The sequence below is a fragment of the Aotus nancymaae genome, unplaced genomic scaffold (assembly GCF_030222135.1).
Source record: "Aotus nancymaae isolate 86718 unplaced genomic scaffold, 86718_ANA_hifiasm-v0.15.2.pri h1tg000029l, whole genome shotgun sequence".
Classification (NCBI taxonomy): domain Eukaryota; kingdom Metazoa; phylum Chordata; class Mammalia; order Primates; family Aotidae; genus Aotus; species Aotus nancymaae.
The window spans coordinates 32,174,410-32,189,657 of NW_026988442.1; the positions used below are offsets into that span (position 1 = coordinate 32,174,410).

General features: G+C 41.8%; 1 protein-coding gene and 1 non-coding gene across 4 annotated transcripts in view; one reads left to right on the top strand and one right to left on the bottom strand.

The window, feature by feature from the left end:
• The window catches only part of TSHZ2 (teashirt zinc finger homeobox 2), a 507,062-nt gene that overhangs the window by 119,534 nt on the left and 372,280 nt on the right, over positions 1 to 15,248 (top strand). The gene's annotated exons all lie outside the window — the stretch shown is intronic.
• On the bottom strand, positions 14,098 to 14,216 carry LOC135277157 (5S ribosomal RNA). The gene has a single exon (XR_010344750.1). It is a non-coding gene; the product is annotated as a 5S ribosomal RNA (ribosomal RNA).

The window sequence follows — 15,248 nt, forward strand, 5'->3', positions numbered from 1 at the left end:
GTCTGAAAGAAAGAAAAGAAGGAAGAAAGGAAGGAAGGAAGGAAGGAAAAGAAAGAGAAGGAAGGAAAGAAGAAAGAATAGCATAGACCACGGATTGGCAAACTTTTTCTGTAAAAGGCCGGGTGGTTTATGTTCAGCTTTGCAGGTCATTATGGTCTCTGTAGTACCTACTCAGCTGGAAAGAGCTGTAGACTATCTAAACACATGGCCAGGATTGTTTCCCAGTAAATCTTTATTTACAAAACAAGTGGTGAGCCAGATATGGCCCTGGGGTTGTAGTTTGCCCTGTGCTAGGGAGCACAGAAGAGAAGTATTTGACCCTAGATATATACGGACCTGAGCCACATCCTGGCTCTGATACTTGCCAGCTGTAGGAGCCTGGCCATCTGAATGCATCTCTCAGCTCGTCAGTTTCTGCTTAAGTAAAATGGGTCTAATTATATAACCCCTCTTAGGGGTTATTGGGAGACTGTAACAAGAAATGCTCGGTGATGAACACAGACCTGAAACAGTAAGCACACATTCAATGTTAGATGCTATTGTGGCTGCTATGTTGCTGTGGCTGCTGGGTTAGAAGCCCTGCTCCACTCTTTCCCCTCCACTCTGTTGCCCATAGGGAAGAAAGAGTAACCTTAACGTGGAAATTGACCTGAGTGTCTCTTCTGCTTAAAGCCTTTCTGTGGTTTCCCATGCCTTTCACCATGGCCTGATCTAGCCCACAGTTCCTTTTCAAACATAGGGCTCCAACCATACTAAAGCAGTACATGGCGCTCTTCTGTGTCTTAGGACATTTACATGCCACTGTCCTTCTTTTCCAGAATGTTCTTTCTTTGACTTTTCTAATGACTTGTATCTTCTCATTCATTATTTTGATCATTCTCTCACCATAACTATTTTCTAATAACTCTCAACAAAATTCATCAAAAACCATGCCTGTCTTATTCACAATTGAAATCACAGTGCTTTGTTCAGTGTTCTGGCACATAATAGGCACTCAATAAACACATGCTAAATAAAAGAATAAATGATTTAATGATTCATGATGATGATGATCATCATCATGAACATATCTGAAAGCAGGACCTGAGCCAGGTTTCATCAAACTTCAACCGTCTCCAAACTACTTCATGATTTTTACCTTATCTAGGTACCACTGGTATTGCATATATTTAAATTTTTTACTCCCTTTTTTCACTTAATTTTTTAAACTTAAACCAGGGATTGACAAACTACAGCCCCAGAGCCAAATTTGACCCTCTGCCTTTTTTTGTAAATAAAGTTTTATTGCAATACAGCCATGCCCATTTATTACTGTATTGTCTACCAATGCTTTTACCCTATAGTGGCAAAGTTAGATGGTTGAGTAGAGACTGTCTGCCCTGTAAATCAGGAAATATTTACTGCCTGGTTCTTTACAGAAAATATTTGCCAACTGCTATACTAAGTCGTAAAAACCACTAAGTCCCATGTTTGATATGCTAGTTATGTTTTTGTAAACAATCTTGTAACTATTATGACTTTTAAAAATTATTTACATAAGGCCCCACTGAAAACATATTGTCTGCCATCTCTGGCATATTAGCCACACTTTGGGAACCAGTGCCACAACAGTCTTTAAACAACATCAGCGACATTCTACACCTGAGCAAAAGCCCAATATGTGGGTCCCCGACTCAGTGCAAGTTAGAACATTTTCGCCCCCAGAGATCCTTCAGTGACTCCTTTATTTTGGGAAATGCACGTTTCAGATTTCCCCAAGAGTAAATTCATGGACCTTTCTCCCCACACTGCTGTACATCTGCCTGGGATACTCTTGCTAACTTTGCACACCGTGTGCTGAGAGTTTGACGTGAACATCTACATCGTGGATGTCATTATAACAGATAGCAAAAATACTACTATGTCCCCAGAACACCTAGACTCTTGGCAAGATAGATGAAACCTATGCTCTCTGTTTGTACCTGTGCTTCCAGAATTCAGGGCTGATGGCTTTTTCTCATATTATGAATAGCCAGTGGCTGTTCTGTTAGATGGCCCTTCATAAAGAAAATTCTACCTTCCAGAATTTTCCCCAGATTTACCTGCTGATGAAATCTCTTGTAAATAGCGCAAAGAAATTTGCAGATGCCTTCTTACTTTTGTTTTCCAACGAAAGTCATGTGTGTTATTAACTCAAAGTGAAGGGTGTATAAGGTAAGGCTCTTCTAGCTGCAGCAGGCAGAAAACCCAACCCAAAATGGCTCAAACAGTCAGGCAATTTGCTGGCTCATGCAACTCAAAAGTCTAGGACAAGCTGGCTTCAGGTACCGCTGGTTCAAGGCATTAAATTGCATCACAAAGGCTTGGTTTCTCTCTATAGATTTCTCTGGGTCACTTTTGCTATGTTGGCTCTGTCCTGAGGCAGTCTCTCTCCTCGTGGTGATCAGGTGGCTCCAGCAGCCTCAGCTTGATATCTTGCAGGAGTAAGTCCACCCTCACAGAGCTGGCCTCTGTCTCAGAAGTTCTAGGCAATAGCTCATGTCATCTAAGTGGGTGTGCTGGAGACAGGCTCAGCCAAGAGAAATGGGATGCTCTGATAAGTCAAGTTTAGGACACGCCACTCCTAGAGCTGGGGATGGAGCTAGCCAACCCCCTAAGACTCACATGGACTCTAAATGGGGATCTCAAAGCAAGACAAGAAGCTATTATCAGCAGCAGCATGAATAGATGACAGGGAACAACAGCAGCAGCAGCAATAATAATAAATTTCTACTACGTGAAAAGCCAGCTCACTCCCCAAGGCCTGACTTTCCATTTCACCTCCTGCTGCAGGGTTTTCAGCCTCAGCACTCTTGACATTTGGAGCCAGAGAATTCTTTGTTATGGGGCTGTCTTGCACCCTGTAAAATCTTTAGCAACATCCCTGGCTTCTATCCTCTGATGCCAGTAGCATCTTCTCTCTGCAACCACCCTAGTTCTGACAACCAAAAATGTCCTCTGGGAGCCAAAATGCCCCCCGGTTGAAAACCACTGCCTACCTGTTACAAGTTGAAAGTGGGGAGCAGAGGGTTATTATCTCATGATTCACCAGGGAAATAACAGTAAAGGGAGAATGAGCCACTTCTAGGGCTGGGCTTGACAACATTTCAGCAGTGGGTTTGAAGCCTTCCTTTACTCCCTTTCTCCAATGAACCTGGTCAGAACCCCCAAGGGCCCAGCCAATCCTATCAGCAGAAGCAATTGTAGTCTAGGGTTTAAGGAGCCTGGGGTCAGGAAGTTCTAGGTCTCGCTCCTGTTAACATTAACACTGGAGTGTGTTAGTACAATCTCAGCTCACCGCAACCTCTGCCTCTTGATTTCGGGAGATTTTCTTACCTTAGCCTCCCAAATAGCTGAGACTACAGGCACACACCACCATGCCTGGCTAATTTTTTGTATGTTTAGCAGAGATGAGGTTTCACTTTGTTGGCCAGGCTGGTCTTGAACTCCTGAGCTCAAGTGATCCACTTGCCTCAGCCTCCCAAAGTGCTGGGACATGCGCCCCACCTGAATGGTCTTTTAGTACAGGTGTGAGATTTCAGTGATGATGAATGACAACTATTTAGCAAAGGGCCAGGCTTGAGATGATCACTCAATAAATATGAGCTCTGATTTTGTATGTCATTATGATGAGCATCATCATTATCATTTAAAACAGATTTTCTCAGCCAGGAGCAGTGGCTCACGCCTGTAATCCCAGCATTTCGGGAATCTGAGGCAGGTGGATCACATGAGGTCAGGAGTTGAAGAGCAGCCTGGCCAACACAGTGAAACCCATCTCTACTAAAAACACAAAACAGCCAGGTGTGGTGGCACATGCCTGTAATCCCAGCTACCCAGGAGATGGAGGCAGGAGAATCACTTGAACCCAGGGGGCGGAGGTTGCAGTGAGTCAAGATCATGCCACTGCACTCCAGTTTGGGCGACAAGAGCAAAACTCTGTCTAAAAAAATAATAATAATGATAAACAGATTTTCTCAGGTTCAGCAGTATTGATATTTTGGGGCAGAGAATTCTCTATTGTGGAGGACTGTCCTGTGTGTAGCATCTCCAACCTCCACACTCTAGATGTCAGTACACTTCCCAACCTGCTTAAGAAAATTTTCGAGGTACCAAGGCCTGATATAATTCCCAGATGCAGAGATGGGGAAGGCATTCCCATCTCCTTTGGCCTTTGTCTCTCAGAAATGCTGTCTCAAGACTCCTAGATCACACTTGTTCTATTTCCAGTTTCAATCTGGCCCAAGGGATCCATGCAGCACATCCAGTTAGTTACTTAAAATATGTCCTAATGTCTGGCTACCAGATGGAAAACCACTGCTCTAAAGCTCGGCCTGCATGTTCTAATGAAAATATTTGTTAGATTTAATGAAAACCGGATGTGAGGGCTATCTGGCTGTGACATCTGTCACCCCGTTGATCGCCAGGGTTGATTCAGCTGATCTGGGTGGTTAGGCGGGTGTCCTCTTCCTCCCTCATTGCTCCATGTGCGTCCCTCCCGAAGCTGCACCCTCAGTCGAAGAGGATGACCATCCCCAGTAGAGGAGGACCAGTCTTCGGTCAAGGGTATATGAGTAGCTGCACTCCCATGCTAGAACCTCTGAACAAGCTCTCGAGGTCCATTAGATTTCATGAAAACCATAAGCCAGACCATGAATAGTGTGGCATTTTAGATACACAAGAGTGCACATGCAGAAAAACGGTATTGCTGGTGATGTGGATGTGTACAGTGAGGACCTTTAGTTTTGCCATGTTTGCCTGATACAGAGGTTTCTTGTGATCAGTGACAAGCGAAGTCCGATTTAGAGTTTGGTAAACTCAGTTCCCACCATTCTCCATTCAAAACCAACAGAACATTGTGGTTACGAGCATAGCATTTGGAGCTAGACAAACTCCAGTGGCTACTTAGCAGCTGTGTGTGGCTGGTACATAGCTGGTACTCAATAAATCCTAGTTGACTGTTGAATATTGCTCAGACTCAGCAATAATAATGCATAATGGTTAGTTTATTCATCTTGAAATAAAAATAATAATACTTATGTCTAGGATAGTAAATTAGATAATCCTTGTGAAATATTTAGCACATAGGAAATACTCAAAAAATTATAGTTACCATATGTAACAAATGTATGGAATTCACAGCCATTTCATTCATTCTGTATTCATTATTCAACTCATTTTTATTTAGTGCTTACTTTGTGTACTTTGCTAGCAGTTAGTAATTCAACAACTAAAGAGATCTAAGTGAGCAATTACATACTGTTTTCAAGTTAATAAAACTGTAAATGTTTAATGTGTAGAAAGGTTTTTTTTTTTTTTTTTGGTCCCATTTGAATCCTTCATGTGGTGAATTATCACCAAAAAAAAAAAAAAAGAACTGTCTCCAATTATTTAACTTTCTCAAAAATTACCTGGAAATTCAGGGGGGAGTTTCCTTCTCAATTCCTGCCACATCTCCACAACATTCAACAATACTTTTTAATTTTCAAAAAGAAGTGAAGTTTCCAGGCAAGGCACTGACAAGTAAGTTTAATGGAATTTATTGCAGGCTTATTCCTGATCTATCCCAAGAGTCCCTTGATTTATTTAGTTTATCCTGTAGCATAAGAACATGGGCTAGAGGGATGAGGAATGCAGTCCTAAGGCCAGGGTTGTGGTTTTCTGTGTCCTTGGATGGTTACAATTCTCTCTCAGCATATTTTCATATGGTTATGTCCTAGCATGATTTCAGTACCAATGAGTCTTTGCCTAGGTGCTTGGACCACCTTTGATGTGATCTGTAGTCCTACAAATAATTCTAGTCTCCATAGTGAATGAATGGTGACCTCCCCAACCACCTCCCAGCCCAGCCTAAGAGGTAATGGAATGATCTTCTATTGACTAGGCACCAGCAAGGCAGAAAGAAGACCCAAACATGTGCAGGTTCCTTTGAGTGAGGGTCAGGTGTGAAGGATGCAGCTGCATTCCTCAAAGGCAAGTTATTCCCAGAAGCTTGTCTTGAATGTCCCAATTCCCAATTTAATAATAAAAGTCATAAACCCTATCATTATTATTATTAGCATCTAGTGCTTGTAGAGGGCCTTCACTCTTGCAATTCTCTTGTCTTAGAATAGTCTACAAGTTCCAGCTTGGACTTGACTTCTTGCAGGAAGCCCCCATAATCTCTCACATCTGAAATAAAAATGGTTCCTCTCTGATCACTTGTTACAACCTCCTGTTTCTTCACAGTACTTCTTACTGCCTGAAAATATCATGCGTACTTTTGTTTACTTATTTTATTAGTCCATTTTCATACTACTGATAAAGACACACCTGAGACCGGGTAATTTTTAAAGAAAAAGAGGCTTAATGGACTCAGAGTTCCACATGGCTGGGGAGGCCTCACAATCATGGTGGAAGGTGAAAGACATGTCTTACATGGCAGCAGGCAAGAAAGAATGAGAACCAAGTGAAAAGGGAAACCCCTTATAAAAACATCAGATCTCATGAGACCTATTCACTACCACGAGAACAGTATGGGGAAAACACCCCCGTGATTCAGTTATCTCCCACAAAGTCCCTTCCACAACATATGGGAATTATGGAACCTACAATTCAAGATGAGATTTGGGTGGGGACACAGCCAAACCATATCACTTATTTATTGTTACAGCTTCTCCTCTACACATTCTAACCTGTTCCTATCATGATAACGGGGATCTGTCTGCAGCAGCAGTGAAGGGGAATGGAAGGAATCCACTTTTTGCCAAGGGAATAAGCAAGTACTCAGTGCCAGGTGCTGGGCTGAGGCCGCTGCTGAATGCTGGCTGTTGGTGGTGATTCAGTGGCTAAGATCTGACCCCCACACCACTGGATGCATATTATTATTAACCCTGGAGACTCACTAGTTAACTTGCTTGAGATCCCACAGAGAGTAAAAGAGGGAGCCTTCATTTGCACTCACGGACTCTGATTCCTGTGCCTGCCTTCCTAACCTATTCACAAACGGCCTCAACCTCACTTTACCCCTTTATTTGTAATGTGGGAAGTTCTTTTACCTTCCTGTTTTCTAGGTCATTGCCCAGGTCCTAACCTACCTGTCTGGTTTTGCGAAAGTCTAAACCCCTTTCCCCCATTAATATTCAGAGCTCAAGTTGCATCAAATGGTTAAAAAATAAAGTACATATTATTAAACTCTTCCATAATGGAGTCACTTTAATATTGGGAAATTCTACCGCAGGATAATGCTTTTTGGCAAGCTCCTGTTTTAGCAGGAAGCCTGCAGTGAAGGTATGCACAGAGAGAGAGAGTGAGGGGGCATCTGTTTGCTGTCAGTTTCTCTGACAGCTTGGATGGTTTGTTTGTGTCAACGTTCCCAAGGATGGTAACTATGATTTCACAAAAGGGTCAAAGCCCATCAAACCTTTTTCCTGCTGTGGTCCCACCCCCAGCCCTTTTCTCCTGCCTCCTTGTCCCTTCTAAATTAAATCACATTCCACTGCCTTTTATTGAACAACCTCTGGACAAAATACTCTTCCACACACTCCTCGCTTAAGGCAAAGTAATTGGAACAGAAAATGCTACTGGCCAAGAGCCACCAACTAATTGCTTTATGCCCGGCTCTCCTTGCCGGGGGCACACCCAGCATGGACAAATCCATGGCTGTTTCCCAGTTTTTTTAGGTTTCTGAAACAATTGGTACAATCTTAATTGGTGGGGGGGAGGGCAAAGCAGGGGTAGGGGTGGGAGGAAATGAATTCTCTATAGTCATTAGTACCGTCTACCTGGTCTATTTAATCTCCCATTATTTTGATCATGGATATCTGGTTTTTTTAATTTCCTGTAATCCAGCAAGGAATGCTGTTCTAAGGACATCTGTGGTCTCTTGCTTTTTCATGTTCCAAAAATCCTAAAAGAGGTTTTGTCAATGATGGGATATTTCATTAGCGATCCGAAGATTTCCATTAACTTGAATTATTTTCATAGCTCTGATCAACTTTTAGGTTAATAATTCATGATATTTAATAACCTGTTCAGATCGTCACCAAAATTATTGATTTAATAATATTTGGTCATTAATAATGAAAAAGGAGGGGGGAATGATTGTTCCTATTACTTACATCAATTTATTTCCTTATTGCACTGCAAATCTCAGGAAGAACCAATCGTCAGAGCAACTTTTAATATCCCACTGTTGTTTTTGGTAGAAGCCAGGAAAATGTTCTGCATTTTAAAATGCCTGTATTCTTAAGCTTAAAGGTAAATACAATGAAGGCATCTGTTTAATCCAACCATTCTTGACTTTAAAACGTTCCTAGAGTTTGTAGAAACCACAGCCCCCGCTCCTCCAGGGTTCTCTAGCACGTTTCAATTCGCTTTCTTCTTCTTTTTTTATTATATTTTACTGAGTCACATTGTAATCATCTTTGTGGTTCTTTGCTAATATACTTTGTAATTCAAAACAAGAATTGAGCTGAAAAGTTCATCATCAATTTATTTTGGCAACGTGGAGGTTCAAACAGTTTTCCTGCAGAGGTCATATTGGTGATGGGATTAAAGTAGGCATTTCATCTTATATGAAAAAAAGAAGTAAAAGTCCCATGTATGAATCAGATGTGTAAATATTAATTACTATTTTGAAGTTGTTACATCTTATTTATAACTTTAAAATAACTTTTTGGGGGAGCCTTGTTTGAAATTAGCCCTCATTGTTGAAATATCCCTATGAGGACTTTTTTTTTTTTTTTGTAATAATAAGTAAGTCTTTTGGCTGACTTCCAAGAAGAACCTACATTATTTCAAATTCTATTCAATACTTAATGGCGTTATGGCGAATTTCCAGCACCTAACTTTCCAGGCAATGAGAATTTTCCCTCTAGAATTGTATTTTGATGGAAACTGATTTCCTATATTGGATAAATAATGGACAATATGTACGCAACTTTAGCTCAAGAAACATCATCAGAATTCCCCCACCTGAGGCTTTCTCTGCACATGCCAGAACATCTGCCGGAAAAAAGTGCCTGGGGCAGGGACAGGGTCATTGTGTCTGCACAATGCCAGAGCATCTGTATATTTGAAAACATTCAGACAATTAACTATTTTTCACTTTTTGTCACATAGACCCTGTTTGAGTTTAACAAAAAAAAAAAAAAAAAAGGAAAGTAAAGAAAGAAAGGAAAGGGAAAGGAAAGGAGACCAGGGAAGGGGAGGGGAGGAGAGGGGAGGGGAGGGGAGAGAAATACTTTTAATAAGACCATGAAGAGTGAAGGGTGCAATTTATAGAAAGTAGAAACAACCTTGTAAAACTCGAAGGGTGTCCATAGCATCTCAGCTGAAAATATATTTTGGGATCTACACTAGTGATTCTAAATCCTGCTACAACATAAATACTTCATAATCAACCTTTCCCCATCTTGCTTAATATTTAATATGTAAAAAAGTTATTATGGTAGAATGTAAGAATATAACTTGGATTATGAGTTGAGCAGCTTATTTTAGGATAGAGCATTGTTTTTCAAATTGTGGATCAAGACCTGTTAGTACAATCAATTTTGTGGATTATGACCAACATCTTTTTTTAAAAAAAGAATAGAATACATTTGAGTACCTTCCATGTAGCAAAGGAAGTAATATTTTTAATTGGCTGTTTCTTTATAACATGCAAGCACATGTGTACTGGGTTACAAAATGTGTTTTTTACTATGGGTCAATTACAAAGAAAAAAAGTTCAAAAGCCCTGGTGTAGAAGAGATACTTTCTCATATTCAAGAATAGAAAGAAGTAACGTAAAGCTAATATGCAAGAATTATGTCTCCCAAGTATATTGAAAAACATAATCTTTTGTTGATTTCATTTTCCCGTATCCAAGCAAAAATGGGTATCTTTCGGTCCTACTTTTCTCTTTATTTCTCAAATGCTCAGCAGACAGCAAAGTCCCCAGGGGTTTCTTAGATAAACAATCTCTGATGGTGTGTTTAAAGGAGAGTTTAATTTCACAAAGTTAAAATATGCCAAGTACCTAGTACATTTGTGTGCGTTGATTGCTTTTATTTAGGAAAGACAAAATGTCATTCCAAAATCCAGAAGAAATATTTGGGGGGAAAATATTTTTTCTAATTTGTAGGGAAAGCAGAGAGAGTGCTTCAGCTTGGTTTTGAAACAGGGATGGAAGTATAGGGTAACTTTGGTAACCAGCATTTTTAATAACAGAGAAAAATCATCTCACTTCTTCATTCTGCCACTATAATTTCGGGCCCACAGGTAGACTGACCTGACCTCTAGGAAGTGTGGCTTGCCCCTCACCATTTCAGTCACAGTGCGTTATTTGCTGTTTATACGAACCTAGTGGCTCTCAGGATGATGGGCTTTCAGGTTCAGATTTTGATGTTCCATGATGAATCCACCTCTTGCCACCTGAATTTTAATATTCATTGTTAACTTGAGGAGCTGACACAGGGGGGACAAGATTTCATTATGAGCCTCTTTGAACTTACACCAGTTATAGGACTGGAGAAATAGATTTCACCCAAGAACATTTTTAATGTGATGTCAGAGCCCAATTGATCTGATGGACTTTTAATGACTTCACTGATAATAAGAGAGATCATGGCTTGGACCCGCTTCAGCCAGTGTGGAAAGGTTGCTGGCAATTTGCATAGTCTGATGAGATTTGAAGTGGGAAGAAATGGACTTCTGAGTTCAAAGACATCGCGCTCTACAGAGGCGCCATGATCTGCCAGCTGTTGGGGACGTTGACCACTGGACAAGCGTGCTGTGAATTCGGCATGCCTCAAGTCATCTGAACACGTCAGTAAAAGTTATAACCTATCAAGAAAGCAGGCAGCCTGGGAAGTGGGGGGAAGGTGGGAGAGTTGGACCCACCCACAAACGCCAGAAGACCGGACAGAATGCTAAATAAAGAAGGAGTGGAGAAAGAGAGGAAGGAAGTTTCCCCACTGTTAAGCCATTTAGGCTGCTTAAGAGCTAGGCGCAATCCAGAGAAAGTACTTTCACTTGCAAGTTAAGCAAATAGGAGGTTTAGCAGGACATTATCACCTGGAGAGCACAGTAATGGGTAATTGAGTAGGGAAAGGGACTCTGCATTTCTGATTAATATTTACCAAAGTCTTTGTGTGTTTTTTCCTTAAATGCTAATGACGCGACAGATCACACTGAACAAAAAGGACACTGTGGATGGGAATATGGTACTGTGCCCATCCAATTCTGCCTCCTCTATGCTTGGCTTATGATGAATACCGTTCTTTAATAGCAAACTAGTGTTCGTGAAGAACTTATTACAAAGGGTAAGGGGAAGCCAAGAATGAAGGAGTGCCCGACTGGCAGTGATCAATCACCCCCTTTTAAAGATGAACCGGTCCTTCTTTTTTAAAGTAACAGTTCATACGAAGGTCTCAAACATAAATATGCAAGGCGTCGAAGCAATTAGAGTTGTCCCGTCCTATTCATGTTTCCCTGCATGTTTGGGGAGAAGATGAAGATGACGCCCACTGTTCCCAGTAGAGTTTTCTTCCAGGAAACAGAAGCAGAGGCTCTTCTCCAGAGAAGGCTTCCTATTAAACAGAGGTTAATTATTGGTACCAGCAGCATAATAATATCCTAATGCCATAGGACGAAGTCACATTTGGTTAAAGATTTCTACGTTCCTAGATGCAGTAGTCAAAGGAGAGTCTGTCCCCGGAGAGCTAGCTATGGAAGTCATGCTTGAGAACTAAGGAACTTGTGAGTCTGTCTTCAGGGCCAAGATTCGCCAGACCCAGAGCTCATTTCATGGCCACGTGGAATTTGCAATGCCTTTTTCAGTTTACCCCTGACTTTATTATTTCTTGCTCAAAAATCTTTAAAGCAAGGTTTCTCTACTTCCTTTACCTTGGCACTGCTGACATTTGGAGCTAGATTATTCTTCTGTGAGGGGGCTGTCCTGTGATTGTAGAATGTTTAGCAGCATCCTATGCCTCTCCCCAGTGGATACTGGTAGCAGTCTCCTTACTAGTGGTGATAACTAAACTGCTTTCAGATACTGCCGATTGTCCCTCAGAGGGTAAAATCCCCTGTTGACAATGATGACTTTAAAGATAACTTGGCACCTTCAGAAAAGTTTAATCTTTTCTGAGTACCCAAAGGCCTTGCTCTCATCTCCTTTAACCATCCGCTTATCATTCATTGATGCCAATCCCATGGTGTTCTTGCTTTTTTTAAGTTGATTTTCCTTTATTTTTTATTTTTATGTATTCATTTTTTGAGTCAGGGACTCACAGGGTAGCCCGGGCTGGAGGGCAGTGGTGTACAGCCTCAACCTCCTGGGCTCAAACGATCCTCCCACCTCAGCTCCCCGAGTAGCTGGGACTGCAGGCGCACACCACCATGCCCAGCTAATTTTTGTATTTTTTGTAGAGCTGAGGTTTTTGCCATGTTGCACAGGCTGGTTTCGAACTATCTTGGGCTCAAACAATCCGCCCACCTCAGCATCCCAAAGTGCTGGCATTACAGGCATGAGCCACTGCACCCAGCCTTATTTTATTTTTAATTGGCAAATAATAATTGTACATATTTATAGGGTACAATGTGATGCTTTGATACATGTATACATTGTGGAATTATCAAATCTGGATATTTAGCATATCCATCATCTTAAATCTTTCATATTTTGGGGGGAGAATATTTCAAATCTTCTATTTGCTATTCTGAAATATAAAACACATTATTATTAACCGTAGTCACCTTCGTGTGCAATAGAACACCAGAACTTATTTCGCCTAACTGTAATTTTGCACCCATTGACTTAGGTCTCCCTGATCCTCCCACCCTCCAGCCTCCGATAACCACCTTTTTATGTGCTTTTGCTTTTTCAGATTCCACGTATAAGTGAGGTCATACCGTATTTGTCTTTCTGAGCCTGGCTTATGTCACTTACCATAAATAATTTCCTCTAGGGCCTTCTCATACTTTTTTCTTTTTTTTTTTTTTCTTTTGACACAGAGTCTCTCTGTGGACCAGGCTGGAGCGCAGTGGCACTATGTCAGCTCACTGCAACCTATGCCTCCCAGGTTCAAGTCATTCTCCAGCCTCAGCCTCCTGAGTAGCTAGGACTACCAGTGTGCACCACCACGCCCAGCTAATTTTTGTATTTTTAGTAGAGACTAAAAAAATGCATGCCTCAGTTTTCTCATCTGTAAAACAGATATCATAGTGGAGAGTATGAGGCCCTCAGAGTGCTAGTGTGAGAATTTGTGAGAAAAGCATCTGTCACATAACAAAAGTAGCCCCGCCTCTGTTCGCCATATAGCACCTCCTAGCCTGAAGCCTTCTTTGCAGGCATGGTTTGAATATCCATCGTAGTTTTTCTTGTTGTTTGTTGTTTTTTGTTTTTCAGATGGAGTCTCACTCCGTTGCTCAGGCTGGAGTGCAGGGCGCAATCTTGGCTCACTGCAATCTCCCCCTCCCGGGTTCAAGGGATTCTCCTGCCTCAGCCTCCCGAGTAGCTAGACTACAGGCGTGCGCCACCACGGCCGCTAATTTTTTTGTATTTTTAGTAGAGACGGGATTTCACCATGTTAGCCAAGATGATAGAATTCCTGACCTCATGATCCGCCCTCCTCGGTCTCCGAAAGTACTGGGATTACAGGTGTGAGCCACCACGCCCAGCCCATCTCAGTTTTTATGTAGCATATTTTCATTGCCTACATTTTCTGAGCCAAAATCAGGACACGTTGTGTGACAGCGCCTAGGACAAGGGGCCAGTGGTCTGAAATATGAGCAGCCTGAAAACCTGTGTAGAGTAGTTGTCATAATGATAGTTCATTCCCGTGTGTGCACATACTCGTGGGTATAGCAAGTATCTTCCCAACAGATCATAGGTGGGACAGGCGTCTTCATCTCTGTTCCAAGTGCAGAGGCACTAATAGAATAGGGAGAGTGTAGGCCATGGAATATTTGTTGATTTGAAGTCTTCTAACTTAATGGAAGGAGAGTCTCTTTCAGAAACCCCTCTTTCTTTCTGGCTCCCCAAGTCCTTCAGTTAAGAAAAGATGGCTTTTGTGAACTCTAATTTTTTTTTTTTTTTTTACATTTTTTTTACAAAGCCAACAGCACCTGGTTTTCCCAGGCAGTCTCCCATCCAAGTACTAACCAGGCCCAACCCTGCTTAGCTTCTGAGATCAGACGAGATCAGGTGCGTTCAGGGTGGTATAGCCATAAATGCGAACTCTTTTCTTTCACCAGGCTGGAGTGCAGTGGCGCAATCTTGGCTCACTGCAACCTCTGCCTCCTGGGTTCAAGTGATTCTTCCGCCTCAGCCTCCCAAGTTGCTGGGACCACAGGGGCATGCCACCACACCCGGCTAACTTTTTTGTATTTTTAGTAGAGATGGGGTTTCACCGTGTTGGCCAGGATGGTCTCGATCTCTTGACTTTGTGATCCGCCCGCCTCGGCATCCCAAAGTGCTGGGATTACAGACGTGAGCCACCGCACCTGGGCCACAAACTCTTAATTTCTTAAAGCCAGGGCTTGCGCCTCTTACCAGAGCAATTCGGGATAAGATTTCCTGTTCGTCAGAACTTGTGGAACAATGTTTTGGTTTTTTGTTTTGTTTCAATTTTTCTAAACATAAACTATGTTCCCTATGGGGAGCTTGATTAAAATGTTGATTTCTAGGCTTTAGCCCAAACTTACCAAATTAGAAATTCTGGTGACGAGACCTCAGAATCTGAATTTTTAAATGCATCCCAAGTACTCATGTTTACTGTCACTCATGTTGAGAACCACAACTTTAGGATAAAGTAGCAAAAAGTAGAAAGGCTCTTTGGCATTACACATACACAGAGCCGGAGAGAGTCTGAGCTTGAAAATGCTGCCATTTTTATGAGGGGAGTAAGACAGAATTATTTTCCTCTGTGCTTTCTGTCACGTTCTGGACAATCTAAGTTATGCACATGGAGGCATTTTCTTTTTTAAATGAAAGGGTTGTATTCTTATTCCAATTTCCACAGCTCTTAAAAACAAGCCGCCCTGAGGAGGAGGACTGGGTTTTTACAGTTACAGCTGGAAGAGGGCGTGTGTTGCCCTCAAAACAAAGTGCAGCACAGGTAGTCGATGTGTTCTGAGAATTCCTTCTGAATATCAAGAGTGCAGACTATGACTTCAGAGCATCCCTTCTGGGCAGTCTCCATTACCCGGTGTACCAAAAAGGGTTCCATATGGCTCCAGTATCCCAGTAGGGTTGGATGCATATT